The sequence below is a fragment of the Arvicanthis niloticus genome, chromosome 1, assembly GCF_011762505.2.
Source record: "Arvicanthis niloticus isolate mArvNil1 chromosome 1, mArvNil1.pat.X, whole genome shotgun sequence".
Classification (NCBI taxonomy): domain Eukaryota; kingdom Metazoa; phylum Chordata; class Mammalia; order Rodentia; family Muridae; genus Arvicanthis; species Arvicanthis niloticus.
Window position 1 is genome coordinate 28,137,170 of NC_047658.1, and position 13,777 is coordinate 28,150,946.

At 40.9% G+C, this 13,777-nt stretch overlaps 1 protein-coding gene across 4 annotated transcripts in view; it reads left to right on the forward strand.

Moving 5' to 3' along the window:
• Oca2 (OCA2 melanosomal transmembrane protein) overlaps nt 1-13,777 on the forward strand; it is a 279,093-nt gene that overhangs the window by 59,646 nt on the left and 205,670 nt on the right. The window lies entirely within an intron of this gene.

Consider the following 13,777-nt stretch of genomic DNA (forward strand, 5'->3'; position numbering starts at 1 on the left):
GTTTGAGACAGGTGCTGAATTCTGATCCCAGTTAGTCTGACCCCTGAGCACTGCCCACACCATTTTTTTTTTGATATGTGCTACTGACCCACATGTAATTGAGGAGGAGACAAAGGCTCAGCCAGGATTCCCATCGGTCTTTAATATCAGGATAGGCTGAAACTGCTTCAGGACATTCAGGATTATTTATAGCCCTGACCCTATAGTGGAGGTAGAGCTTATTGGCAGTTCCTCGGTGTTATATTTCTTATCCTTGTACAGTTTTCCTCACTGAAAGCAAAGAAGAACAAAGTTGGAGCAATCCTTCTGACTCCTATACTTTGATCTATAACTGGGCCTTGGCCTTGGAGAATTCCGCAGCATAGCATACTAAAAATTCTTCCACAGCTAAAGTTTGTAGACTGAATAAAATCACATTAAAAAAAAAAACAGTCTTAGACAGTCTTAATGAAAAAGAGCTCACAGCGTAGAGGAGATAATATATTTCCCAGATATCCACCTTGGCTTTCTTTAGGCTGGGAACACAAAGCCTCTTTCCTTTACGCCTTATCAAACATAGGCAGTGTTAGGCAGCCTCTGTGTGAGGCCCGGCTTCACTGTTCAGGTCTTTTTGTATTTGGCTTATGCATTTATGTAGCATTTGGTTTAAAAGCTAGTTATGATCTTGTGCAACAGCCCAGTGCCCCATGTCTTCCTAACTTTATTCTGCCTGTGCTGTAACCAATCTCCAGGAACAGCCTGGCCTGTATGTCTGTATTTCAGCCCAGCTAGGTCTGTCTGCCTGACCTACCTCTTTCTCCTGGACCCTCCATAATCCTCAGACTTAGCTCAAGTTCCATATCTACTGTTCTGGCCTAGTCTTGGGAGCCCTGCCTATGCTGTCCTCAACCTGAGGCTTGCATTAGGCTGATGTCCTGTACATCATACCAATCCATGTGCCCTTTTGATCTTATCGAACCCACCATACCTAACCTCCAGGCCAGTCCACAAATCCTCTGTACCAGCCCAACTTGGAGAGTTCATCTGACCATTCTCTGTCTTCAATTTCTTTCCCCATACCTTCCCTAGGCTTATAACTAGGGCCCTGGCTCAGACAGGTAAGCCCTACCTATGCCATACTTATCCTTCAGATTTGGCTGGGTGGCATATCCTTAGTGCCAGTCTTTTGTGTCTACATTAGATTTACAACCAAGAAAATAAATCCAAATGCTCAAGTCTCATTGCAAAGTCGCAAACATCATGCAAGGTTAAGATAATAAGCATTTCCCTTGCAAAATCTACCAATCTTGTAGAAATGTTTTTTTTTTTTCATGTGAGGATTACCTTAGGTGAGCCCCCAAGATCAGGAACATAAAAGGACAATCATAAACATAATCAAAGAATCAAGAAGTTTAAAGATGACACAAAGGAAAAGATTGACAAAATTAAAGAGAATAAATACCTGAATGATACCCAAGAAACACAAATCTAGGTTGAAGGAAACAACCCAGGATTTGAAAACTGAATTCAATAAGGATGTAGAAATACTGAAGTAAACTTGAGATGAAATAAGGATGGTATTGAAAAGCTCGACAACCCAATTAAAAGAGCCAGGGTTAGCCTTACAAGTAGAATGGGTCAAGTAGAAGACAAGAATATCAGGACTCAAAGATAAGGAATTAGGTCACTCAAGCAAAGAAAATCGGAAAAAAAAAAAAAAAGACATAGAAAAAGGCTATGCAGGAACTATGGGGCATTGTGAAAAGACCAAATCTTCAAATTATAGACATGAGTGAAGGAGAAGAATCTCAGGTCACTGATCAAAGAAGAAAATTTCCCCCAAACAAAGGAATGCAATACACAATACACATAAGAAGCACACAGAGCACCAGACAGATAAGAAAAAAAAAAAAAAAAAAGAAGAAGAAGCTCTCCACTGAATAGCATAGCTAAAGCTCTGAATATACAGGACAAAGCAAGAATATTGAAAGCTCTAATAGGAAAAACCACACACATCACATACAAGGAAAATCCATCAGAGCAGCAACTTTTTTCTCCATGGAAACCTCAAAGCTAGATGACCCAGGAACAATGCACTCCAATGGGTGCCAACCTAGACTACTAGAACCAACAAAACTATTTGCCATAGTTGAAGGAGAAATTCAAAATTTCCATTACATAAATGGGCTAAAAGAAATCATGTTCACCAAGCTAGTGCTACAAAGAATACTGAGGTTGGAAGGAGAGCATCCACTATGACCCAGGTCGGTTCATAACCTGAAGATGCAGGGCTGGTTCAATTATATAAGCTAACAAAAAGTGTAATAAATTATACAAATGGGCTTAATGACAAAAAATCGCACAATCATCTCAATAGAAAGAGAAAAGGCCTCTGACAAAATCTAACTTGTATACATGAAAAATGTCCTAGACACAGTAGGCTAGAAGGGATATACCTCACCATAATGAAGGCTATGTATTACAAATTCACACCCAACATAATCCTAAATGGAGAAAATCCTGAAGCAACATTAAAGTCAGAAATGAGAAAGGGGTATCCACTGTCTTTACTCCCTTTTAACATTGTACTTGAAATATAATCTGTAATAAGGCAATATGAGAAGAAAATTAAAGGAGTACAAATAGCAAAAAAGTCAAATTATTCCTAATTGTATATGGTATGATATTATATAGAAGAGATTCCAAAAATGGTACCAGACTTCTAGAAATGATGAACACTTGTATCAAAGTGGTAGAATACAAAACCAATAGTCTTTGTATACATTACAACAGACATGCTGTACACTAAAATGTACAGTAGCTTCAAGGAAAGGAAAATGTCTAGGAATAAACATAAGACCTCTACAATGAAAAGTGTAAATCTCTGAAGATAGAGATTGAGGCAGTATCTGACATTTTGAAAGACCTCTTGTGCACATTGATTGGTAGAATTAATATCATAAAAAGTGGCCATTCCATCAAAAAGCAGTTTACAGATCCAGTGCAATTTTAATAAAAAAAAATCCCCTTGACATAATTCACAGAAATAGAGAAAAATTCTAAAATTGATATGGAATCACAAAAGACCATAGATAGCCAAAGCAGTCCTGAGCAAAAAAGAACAATGTTTGAGACATTACTATTCTAGATTTCAATAGATAAAAAACAGTATAGTTTTGGCATGGGAACAGACATGTAGACCAATGGAACAAAATAGAAGAAAGAAAAATGAGCATGCCTAAGTACAGCCATCTAATATTTAACCAAGATGCCAAAACCATACACTGAAGAAAGACGGCATCCTCAATAAATAGTGCTGGAAAACTGGAAGTCCATACCACGCACAAAGTAAACTTCAATGGGTCAAAGAGCTTAGTGTGACTCCCACAATATCAAAACTGCTGTAAGGAAACAAAGGCAGCATCCTACAAGACATGGATGCAGAAAAAGGACTTTCTGACTGGGACCCAATTTGTCTGAACCATTGTTCAGACCAACAATGAACAAATGGGATCTCTTAAAACTAAATAAAACCATCGATCATGTAAATAAGAAGCCCTGAGAAAAATCTTTGCCGGGTACATATTTGATAGGGGATTGATATCCAGGATATATAAAGAGTAAAATAAACCCCAAAGCCAACAAAACAAACAACCCAAATTAAAAACGGGCTTGTTTCTGACCAGAGTTTTCCGCAAAGAAGGAACAAACGTGGCCAAGAAATATCTCGAAAAGTATTCAACATTCTTAATAGTTAAAGAAATGAAAATTAAAACTACTTTGAAATTTCCTCTTCTAGTCACAATAGTCAACACCAAGAAAACAACTGACAAGTGTCAGCGAGGATATGGAGAAAGGAAAACCTTATTAACTCTCGGTGGGATTGCAAACTGCTGTAGCCACTATGGATATCAGTGTGGAAAATCTCAAAAAACTAAAAAAAATTAATTATTCACCTTGGTTATACCATCCCATGGCATATTTTCAGAGGACTCATGTCCTGTTTCATGGATACTTACTAAGCTATGTTCATTGCCATTCAATTAACAATAGCCAGGGAATGAATGACCTTAAATGTTCTTCAGCTGATGAATGAGTATTGAAAAGTTGTACATTTATACAATGGAATATTGTATAGAAACTTACCATTATATCTACAACTAAATGTGGCTTTTATTCCTTATCAAAGAAGCTTCTTTTTGTAACATCTGGAGACCATTACGGACAGCCTATTCAGCTGTAAAGAAAAATGAAATCATAAAATTTGCTCGTAAATGAATGTTAACTAGAAAATAATTTTAGTAAGATGACCCAGACCCAGAGATTCAAGTGCCACATGTTCTCTAATTTGTGGTTCCTAGCTCCAGATCTTTAGATGTGAGCATATAACCATAGTAACCACAGAAGCCAGGAATGTTAAACAGGATTGTGGAGTGGGCTCTTGAGAGAGGCATAGCAAGAGTCAAATGATATAAAAAGGGAAATGGGAGAGAGGCTTTATCTCCCTCAACTCTGAGGTGTTTGAAAAATCTAAAAGCAATCTTGCTATTTCATACTTACCCCAAATTATACATGGGATATATAATACATGCCTATAATATATACTAAATAAAAAAGAACTATACATGCATATATATATGCATATGGTAAATAAATTTAGGGTGCTTGAGGTGACAATGTTTTCCCCAAGAGTCATACACTATCTTATGAAATCCCCAGTATTAGGCCTGGTCAGGGGAAGCAATCTAAGCTATTAAATTTGCTCCCTAAAGTTTGCATCCCTAAAGTTGAAGTTCAGAACTCAGAGGAATTGGGCTGGATATGAGCTGAGAGCTTCTTCCCCGGGGACTAGCTTTTATAGAACTGGAAGGTGCTATGGAAGCTGTCGATGGAGTACATCAATCAATAGCCCTACACAGCTGTGATATGTTTGAACCACAGAAATGACCAACGCGCAATATATTCTTAACAGTATAATAGCACTTCGGTCTTGGAAGTGACCCACACCTGTCTCATTGGACTCATGGCCTGATTAATAGGAGGGAAATCATACCTCATATTTTAAATGTGGCAAGCGAGGTCATGGTCTTTAAAGGAGAACTTACTAATACTATTGCCTTAAACCAGAATGATTCCTAAATGCATGTTGAAACTGATCCTTATATGTACAAATAAGTGTACAAATGAACTCCTTATCAAAGAAGCTTCTTTTTGTAACATATGGAAACTATTACAGAAAGCCAGAGATGGTCAAATTGCAGACTAAAACTAACCATGGAGTGCCCATTCCCAAGCAATATATAAGTCTACAACATAACTCCTATACTTAGGGGTCAGGGAAAATCACAGAATATGGGGTAGAAAAGTTATAAGAACTGGGGTCCAGAACGCCTGCTGCAAAATTGTGCCCTGTAGATATGACAGGGAATCCACACCATTGAAATCTCAATAATATGGCTGCTTAGACAAGGCCTGAATAATGCCAATGCCAATTGATAGCCTGTGTGGATGGGGATATCTCAAGATGCTCTTGATGAAGAACTGCAAGTAATTAATGACTGCAGAGAGGTAGAATTGATCTTCCCTGGAATTAGTCTTAACTGGGTATTCAATACCAAACGGTCACCCTTAAAACATATACATACAAGCAACGCTAAATAGACTCAGAAAATGTGTGTGTGTGTGTGTGTGTGTGTGTGTGTGTGTGTGTGCATGTAGTAATAATGATTAAAGAAAAAGAAGCCATGCGTTTGAGAGAGCATGGGGGGGGGGGTAGGGGACATGGAAGAGGTTTGCGGGAAGAGGGAAATCATTGTATTTTAATTAAAATGTATTTGAAAAATCTCATTATGAAGTTAACTCCTTGAGAGAAAAGTCCTTTCATTTTCCTGGAGTCTCTGCTTTATAGAGGAAGCATCTTTGGAGAGAGAGGGAGGAGGCCACATTTCAAACTGTAATGTGCACAGCACAGTGCTGGTCCTAGCAGCAGCTCTGAGGTCTGTCGTCTACGTTTTCTTTTTGTAATAGCTTGAAGAGCAGAGACTCAAATTACCCCTGTGGACAACTGCTGTTTCCTAACCAGGTTACTTCTGTTTGTCTTGTTTCTTGTTTCATCCAACAAGTTTTCTCCTATTTCCAAAGTTCTTTCCTTCTCTTCTTTGCATAACATTTTGAATTTCACAAAAACTGATGAATTTGCTTACACGGGCACTATTAGTGAAGTTGACTCTCCTGTCTAGAGTGTCTCAGCTCAGCTGAGGCTTTTAGGTCGTTACCCTTTCAGTCTTGATGGTATTAGAACCTCCCCGAAGTCAGGAACATTTGTTTCTGAACATGAAGATAGTGAGGTGACTTGAGTATGTAGAGGGACAAAGGAAACCAACGCACAAAGACACATAATATGACTCAAAGAAAAAAAATAACGAAGTGGATATTGAGGAAAGGGAGCAGTGCAGAAGGGCAAACACCATTATCCATACACTGTGAGAAGCTGGACCTTGTCATCTTGACTTCCATAGATGAAGAATTATACCACCCAGAAGTCACGTCACTTGTGTAAAGCCCTTGGGCCAGTAGTGTCAGAGTGAGGGTTCCATCTTTAATGGATGCTTTTGAAGTCCATGCTTCTTCCCAGCTATAGTGCTTCCCAAAGTGCACAAGACACCTACAGGAGCCTGATGTGTAGTCATGTCTAGCATGGATCTTCTTCATGTTGCATTGATGGACTAATGAACACCCATCCTCAAAATGTCTACATATGTGATATGTACAAATGACCTGAAAGGGCTCAGCCAGGCTTTGAAGATATGAGTATGGAACAATGGTTTGGAGGGGTGATGTGAGCACTAGACTCACCAGTGATGGCCTTGCAATAAGAAAAGCACTCTGAGTTTAAGATTAGTAGGCAAAAGCATGGAAATGAATGAGGCTCTATTATGTGTATCTGTGAACATGTGGGGGATGGTGTTAGTGTGACTATGTATGCGGATGCCAGTTAAGTGAGTAAATTTATGATATCATGTGTGTGTGAGAGAGAGAAGTTCAGGGTGCCCCCTTTTGTTTCTGTTCCTGGTGCAATCTTTATGACTGGTCTAACATTTCACCTATATGCCGAGTTCATGAGTTTGTTTCTCTAAGGAATGAGTATTCCTAGAAGGAGGGGCAGGTGCAGTCAGCAGAGCGGAGGACAAATTCTGGTGAACATACCACACCTCCTTCCTTACCAGGATCCAGTCTTTGAATCTCCTCATCCATCTTTGTCTAGGAGACAGTTCTCAGGGTCATGTGTCTGGAGGAGTGCTGCAGCCATGCAGCCCAGGCAGAGGTAATATTTCATGTGGCTCAATCTTACAGCATGGGATATGAAGACTGGCGTATATCCATGTGGTAAATCCCACATGTGGCATCTAGACACATAAAAACAATGCAGCTATCCACTGTCTCTCTCCATGAAGTGCCTTCACAAGTGGGGAGGGGACTGGGCAGCAGAGTGTGGCTCCTGAGACCCTTCTGATATTATGATCTTGACCTAATTTGTGAAAGTCTTCTGATGCCAGTTTGCCTTAGAATATGTTTAGAATTTAAGATGACTGGGCAGTCTTCCTTGGGCTGTTTTAATAAAAATATATATGGAATAATGAGATATGGGATAGTATCTCTGTCTTTGGTCATGTGCTTATCTCTAGGTCCTGGGGTGATGTTTACAGGCTAGTGACCAGTGTGGGATCACTGGTCCACATGCATGTGGAAAGGAAGAGCTTAAGGACATTCACCAACGATGAAGTCCCATGTTCTTAAAACACTGTCAAGTTTATAAATGGCTCATCTCTGTCTGAATTCAGGGAGTGTACTGCTTTGTAAATGAAATACCACATTCAGCACGCAGGACTATTATTGCACACCAAATCTCGTTTTCCAGCTGCTTCTTGCTACCAGGAGAAACTCTGAGATCCTGACTGTGGTTATCTCATTTTTACTCATTGGCAAAACAGTCTCTTCTCAGTTTATTGTGAAAGAGAAAGTCGTGGTGTGTGTGTGTGTGTGTGGTGTGTCTGTGTTATGCAGATGGACTATATTAGTGGGAAATCCTAATTTTATGTACAATGGATGTGGTACCCAGCCAGCCTTTGGGAGGGGAGACTAGTTGGTCTAGTCTTAGACCAACTAGAAGACTAGACCAAGTCGAAGACTACTGGCCCACATGAGGCTCATGTTATCTTTGCTTTTGCTGATATGATTTATGTTCGCACTGTTTCACCAGCTGGGTCTCCTCTGTCACTCCTAACTCCCACTGTCTTGTAGTAAGGAAGATTTTCTGGGAACTTTGCAATGGGCAAGCCAGCTCAATGGGAAGGTGTTATGGTCAGAGATACACAGTGAGTGACCCACCTCTCCTTTCATTTTGTGCATGGCTGTGCACTAGGATATGAGTACAACTACAGGAAAGAGATAGAAATAGTCCCTGACAGGAAGACAGGACTCACCATCTCCTGCTTCTCCACTGCTGTCCACCTCCTGCCTTCAAACATCCCCATTTGTGGCCCTGTGACTGTCGGACTCATACCTTTTCGGTGCACAGGCAAGGCTGACCATGCTCTGGCCACAGGGAAACAGCATTCTTTTATTGGGCTTGACAAGGCCCTCTTGGGTTCTGCCTCTGTACTTTCTATTCAGTTCTGGGTTAGTTTCATGCTGTGTAACTGTGTATTTTAAGGATACAGTTACATGAAAAAATGAGGTTTTGATAATATCCACACCTTGTAAGTGTATTTTTGGAGGAGCGAATAGAACAGCTTTTGTGATTCTGCAAAGCTAGAATCATTGTCATACACTCTCTGATTCAGCTCCATACATAAGCTTTTATTGAGACACTTATGATATATAATAGGACTTTGTATCTTAAGAACTTAGTATTGAAAGATTTAATTTTTTTTTTAATGATCTATGCAATCTCTCCTTTCCGGTGATGCAGGGTTAGTTAGTAAAAGCCTGTAGGGTGGCTGGCCAGGGAGCATGCTCATGTATACAGCTTACAATTGTGTGTCCTTGTCTACATGGTTTCATTGTTTCTTTCACTGTTTCTGTTCTGAAACCACAGCTGAGAGCTTTTGTATGTTCAGCTACTACATCGGATCATTTCTTGCAGTGCATAGAAACTCGAGGATCTATGATTCTAGAAAATAGAGCAGGCAAGAGAATTAACCTAGAATTTGGAAGGCAGAACCTAAAAAGAAAATACTTGAATTTTTAGATATGTATTCTGTATTGGTCATACAGTGTGTGAGGAGTCTTGTTATGAGACATGTCAGATAAAACACAAAGAGATCAACAAGCACCAAGACCAAAACGTGATGACACATCAGGGCAGAAAAGCAGCCTCTAGAAGTGACAGACACAGTGGACTGGGGATTCCAAGTGGCTGTAACCTAATAAAAGTGCTTTGGAGAGAAGAGGCCAGGGAAAGGTAATTAGGGTCTTATGAGGTAACCTCACACCTCACAGGCAACTGTTACAGAAACCACCCAGCCATTTACAGGTTCTGGAAACTTCCTCCTAGCCTTCACAGCAACATGTTCTAGCACCCACTCATACCCCTCATAGTTCCATGTTCTAGAATCTACCAGTATCCAATATAGCTCCAAGTTCTAGAATCTATCAGTATCCATAATAGCTCCAAGTTCTAGAGCCCATCAGTATCTCTCACAGCTCTATGATCTAAAAGCACTAGGATTCCTCACAGCTCCACGTTCCAGCACTGGTCTCAATCCCTTATAACAGTGTCATCCCCAGCCCCTCCCAGGTCCAGGTTTCAGCCCCCAAGCCCCTTCGTCACTCAGAGTCCCATGCTCTAAAACCGAGTACCCTAGTCATTCAGTTTCATGGTCCAGTTCCCGATCTCCATTAGTCAGAATCCTACATTCCAGACAGTACCCCGATCCCTCCCTCCCCCATTTTAAAGCCCTTATACCCAAGACTCCCTAGTCCAGTTTTTCAGAATTCACTCCAAGAGTGTCACAGTCCTATGTTCCTCCAGGAACTCATGTGTATGGTCCAATTGCCCAAGCTCCTTAGACACATCTGCCCTCATTATAAAGACAGCAGGCGAGTCCCTGTCTTTATAATGTAGAAGCCATATATTGTCTTCTTATTTCATCCATTACCTGTTTGAAGTCTTCAGCTCTGCCTTAAGGCCTTTGCCACATATTTTATTGATTTTTTTAAACCCCTGTAGCACCCTGCTTTGGACTACTTCATGTTTTAGTATATTAGGCAGCGTCTCTCAATGGCTTAGTATTATTGACTTTGTTGTAACTTTCCAGGCTCTGTTCTGCATGGGAGGCAGGGTTTTTAAATCTGCAGAGTTGTTCTCACATAAAGGACAATGCTACAGAAACACGAAGGTAGATTCATGGCACCTCCAACTCTATTCACCCTCAGCATTTGTTGGGTGTATCTATGTATTTATGGCTTCAGCATGGATGATATTACATCTCTTTGGGTGCTACATATGAGACCTGCAGCTCTCAGAAAAGCACTGTTATTATGAACAACTGTTTAGGGTCCTTTTGTACTAGGGTTTACATTGTAGTAGGTGAGGGGACACTCTTCCAGTGCTGACAGTCAAAGGCTTTTGGGTGCCCAAGCCTAGTGACTGTACTAACAGATTAATTGGCTTTACAGCTCTAATCTCTAAGGCGACCTGACCTGGACCAGTGGGTTGTTCTTTAGTGACCAGATCCTAAGGAGATGACGACTAAGAGATGAGAATATGCAAGATAGAAAAGTTGGGACTCAGAGGTCTTGCCTATCTGATACCAAGTAAGCTTAGTAAGAAGCACAGCATCTTATATCCAGATTTAATGGGAGAAATGGGATCAAGCCAGCATAAATTGAGTCAAGCAATGTTGCTCAAAGAGAATACAGAATATCTCCAGGGCATCAGAGACTGAGCACGTGGCTTTGGGACTGATAATGTTAGTCTCTTCAGGGGGAAAAGGTAAATTTTCAGGAACCTTAATATCTTTGAGGTCCTGGCCCCAGCTCCAGACTGGCTCTTGCTAAGTCTTCTTTTGGGCAAGGACACAGAACTAGGCTCCCTTTGTCCTTTCATTGAGGCCTCTGAGAAAGCTTTGGTTTGGTATGGCTCTCAACAACTAAAGGAATCAGACAATTCAAGTCTATAGGAGATGTGTCCGACTCTGTGTGAGATACATGGAGGCATCGTGCTGAGGCTATAATTCCTAGCATTCCTGGACCTTTACAGCGATTGCAGTCCTCAGCTTTCAACAGGAGCCAGGGTCAGCAGCAGACAGCAGCAAGCAACCAGAATTGGTACCAAACGAGACTTGGATTCTGGGACCCTCATTTCTACAGCAACCAATGGTAGAGTCTTGGATAGCCAGCGTTCCAGCTTTCAGGCCTTGCACTGTCAGGACCCCTATCCCGACAGTGGCCCGTGGGACACTTCTCTAGCCTTTAGCCCTTCATGCCTGGCCACTCCTGAGACCTACCATTGCTCTGACTCTATCAGCCCCGTTTTCCCCGATGCTTCTTCTGCTCCTTGTTTCCATAATGGCTGCTCTCTGGACTTCAGCTGCACTCAAGTTACCATTACTGCTGTTACCACTTCTACCACAGCCACCACCTTTACAGTTGCTGCTGCATCTGCTGCTTCATGTCCCTAGCTCAGCCTGCTCTGCTAATGATAAAGATCAAATATAGCTATAAAAAGGCCGTTTGGGAGAAAGCTTTCATCTGGCCTAATGTTGCAACTCTAGAAGGCAGACAAGGCAAGAGGGTCTTTCAGCTGCCTTGAAAACTGAGTGAAGTAGCCAGAGAGGGGATGTGACAAAAGTGTTTGCACCAATCACAGAACACATTTGTGATGAATATCCGTGTGTGTATCAGTCTTAGAGTAGGGTAAACACGTTTATCTAGATTTCATCAACGCTGTTCATACTTAAAGACCCCCCTCCTTCCTTCTTTATTTTTTAAAAGATTTAATTATTTTATGTATATGGATATTTTGTCTGCATGTTCATCTATCTGCACACCAGGAAATGTCACCTGATCCCATGAGACTATGGTTGTAGATGGTTGTGAGCCAGCATATAGATACTAAGTTCTCGGACCTATGAAAGAGTAGTCACTGTTTTTAACCCCTGAGCCACCTCTTCATCTCTGTTTCTTTTTGAGAGAAGACCTCACAGAGTCCAGGCTGTCCTTGAACTCATTTTGTAGCCGAGGATTACCTTGAACTCCCCATCCTCCTGTCTCCATATCCCAAGTTTTTAGTAGAACCAATTTGTCTGGAATGTTTACAACAAAAATATATCTCCAGTTGTGGTGCTAATATGTCCTCTGCAATTGCTAATGTGTCCTCAGAGTGCTTACAAAGTGCATAAGAAGCTGCCATCTTGACAGTGTAACCCGTTGCCAGTAAAGTGGCTGCTATGTTGACAATGCTGCACTCAAGAGAGTTAGGTACAAGGGTAGGGTCTGCCAAATTGCCACTTTTGACATTTGTAATTATTTTCAGAAAACATTAAAAAGACGTTTATAATAAAGACTTTGCTAAAGCATAACACTTCTAACAACCTTAACATCGTTTAACACTTAATAGTATTTATCAATCTCAAGTAATGGTTATGTTCTGCCCTAGTGTTTCAGTGGAAGGAGTTCTCTGATTTATTTCACTATAAAGACAGGTAATTCTCCCTTCTCTCACCTATTCATCCTATCTTTTGGAAGAGGGAATGAGACAATGTTTCATTGTGTAGCTCAGGATGGCTGATAACTCATTATGTCCACAAGGATGTTTGGATTCACTATGTAGATAGATCAGGATGTCTGGAACTCACTGTGCAGACCAGGATGTCTGGAACTCACTGTGCAGATCAGGATGCCAGGAACTCACTGTGTAGACCAGGATGTCTGGAACTCACTGTGCAGATCAGGATGTCTGGAACTCACTGTGTAGACCAGGATGTCTGAAACTCACTGTGCAGACCAGGATGTCTGAAACTCACTGTGCAGACCAGAATGTCTGGTACTTACTGTGTAGACCAGGATGTCTGGAACTTACTGCAGATCCCCAGCCTTAGTCATCCAAGGGCTGATATTACAAGTGTGAGTACCATACCCAGCTTCCTGTTGGCTCTTTTAAGGTGATTTTAGCTAGCAGCTGGGATTTCAGCAACATTGTGAAACATATGTCCTCAAGCAGAGGGAATAGACTCTTGAATATGGGAGACAATCTATATCTGTGATTCTCTAGCACCTCTCATGGAGCCCCGTGTTAGGTTAAAACTGCCAATAAGTTAACAGATTCAGGACTGCTGGGGTATACATCATGCTCTGTCTGTTTACCCCAGTCCTAGCATTTCAATATCCGAAGGTTGCTGCAGTCCCTCAAAGCATATCCAAGGCCAGAGATCACAGAAGGTCCCTTAGTTTGGGTGATTACTCATGTCTGAAGGTAGGGTGAAGCAGAGGCCAGAAAAACTCATTCCAATCGAGAGTGAGCTCTAGGTTCTAAGCACTAATGTGGTTTGTAATAACTAACTTGATCTATACTTGATACTATTCACTTTCCTCTTCTTGTCTTCCCTGTTATTTTATTTATTCCTCAGAATTCACGTTTAATAGATACTTTTAAAAAAAGAAAAAAAAAGAATTAACAGATTGGTTTCTATGACCGATATAAGATGGTCTGTCCAAAACACAGTTCAGACCATTACTAATAGTGGAAGAAAGGCTAACCACACCCAGCCCTGTAGGAAAGGCTTATCTGGAATCA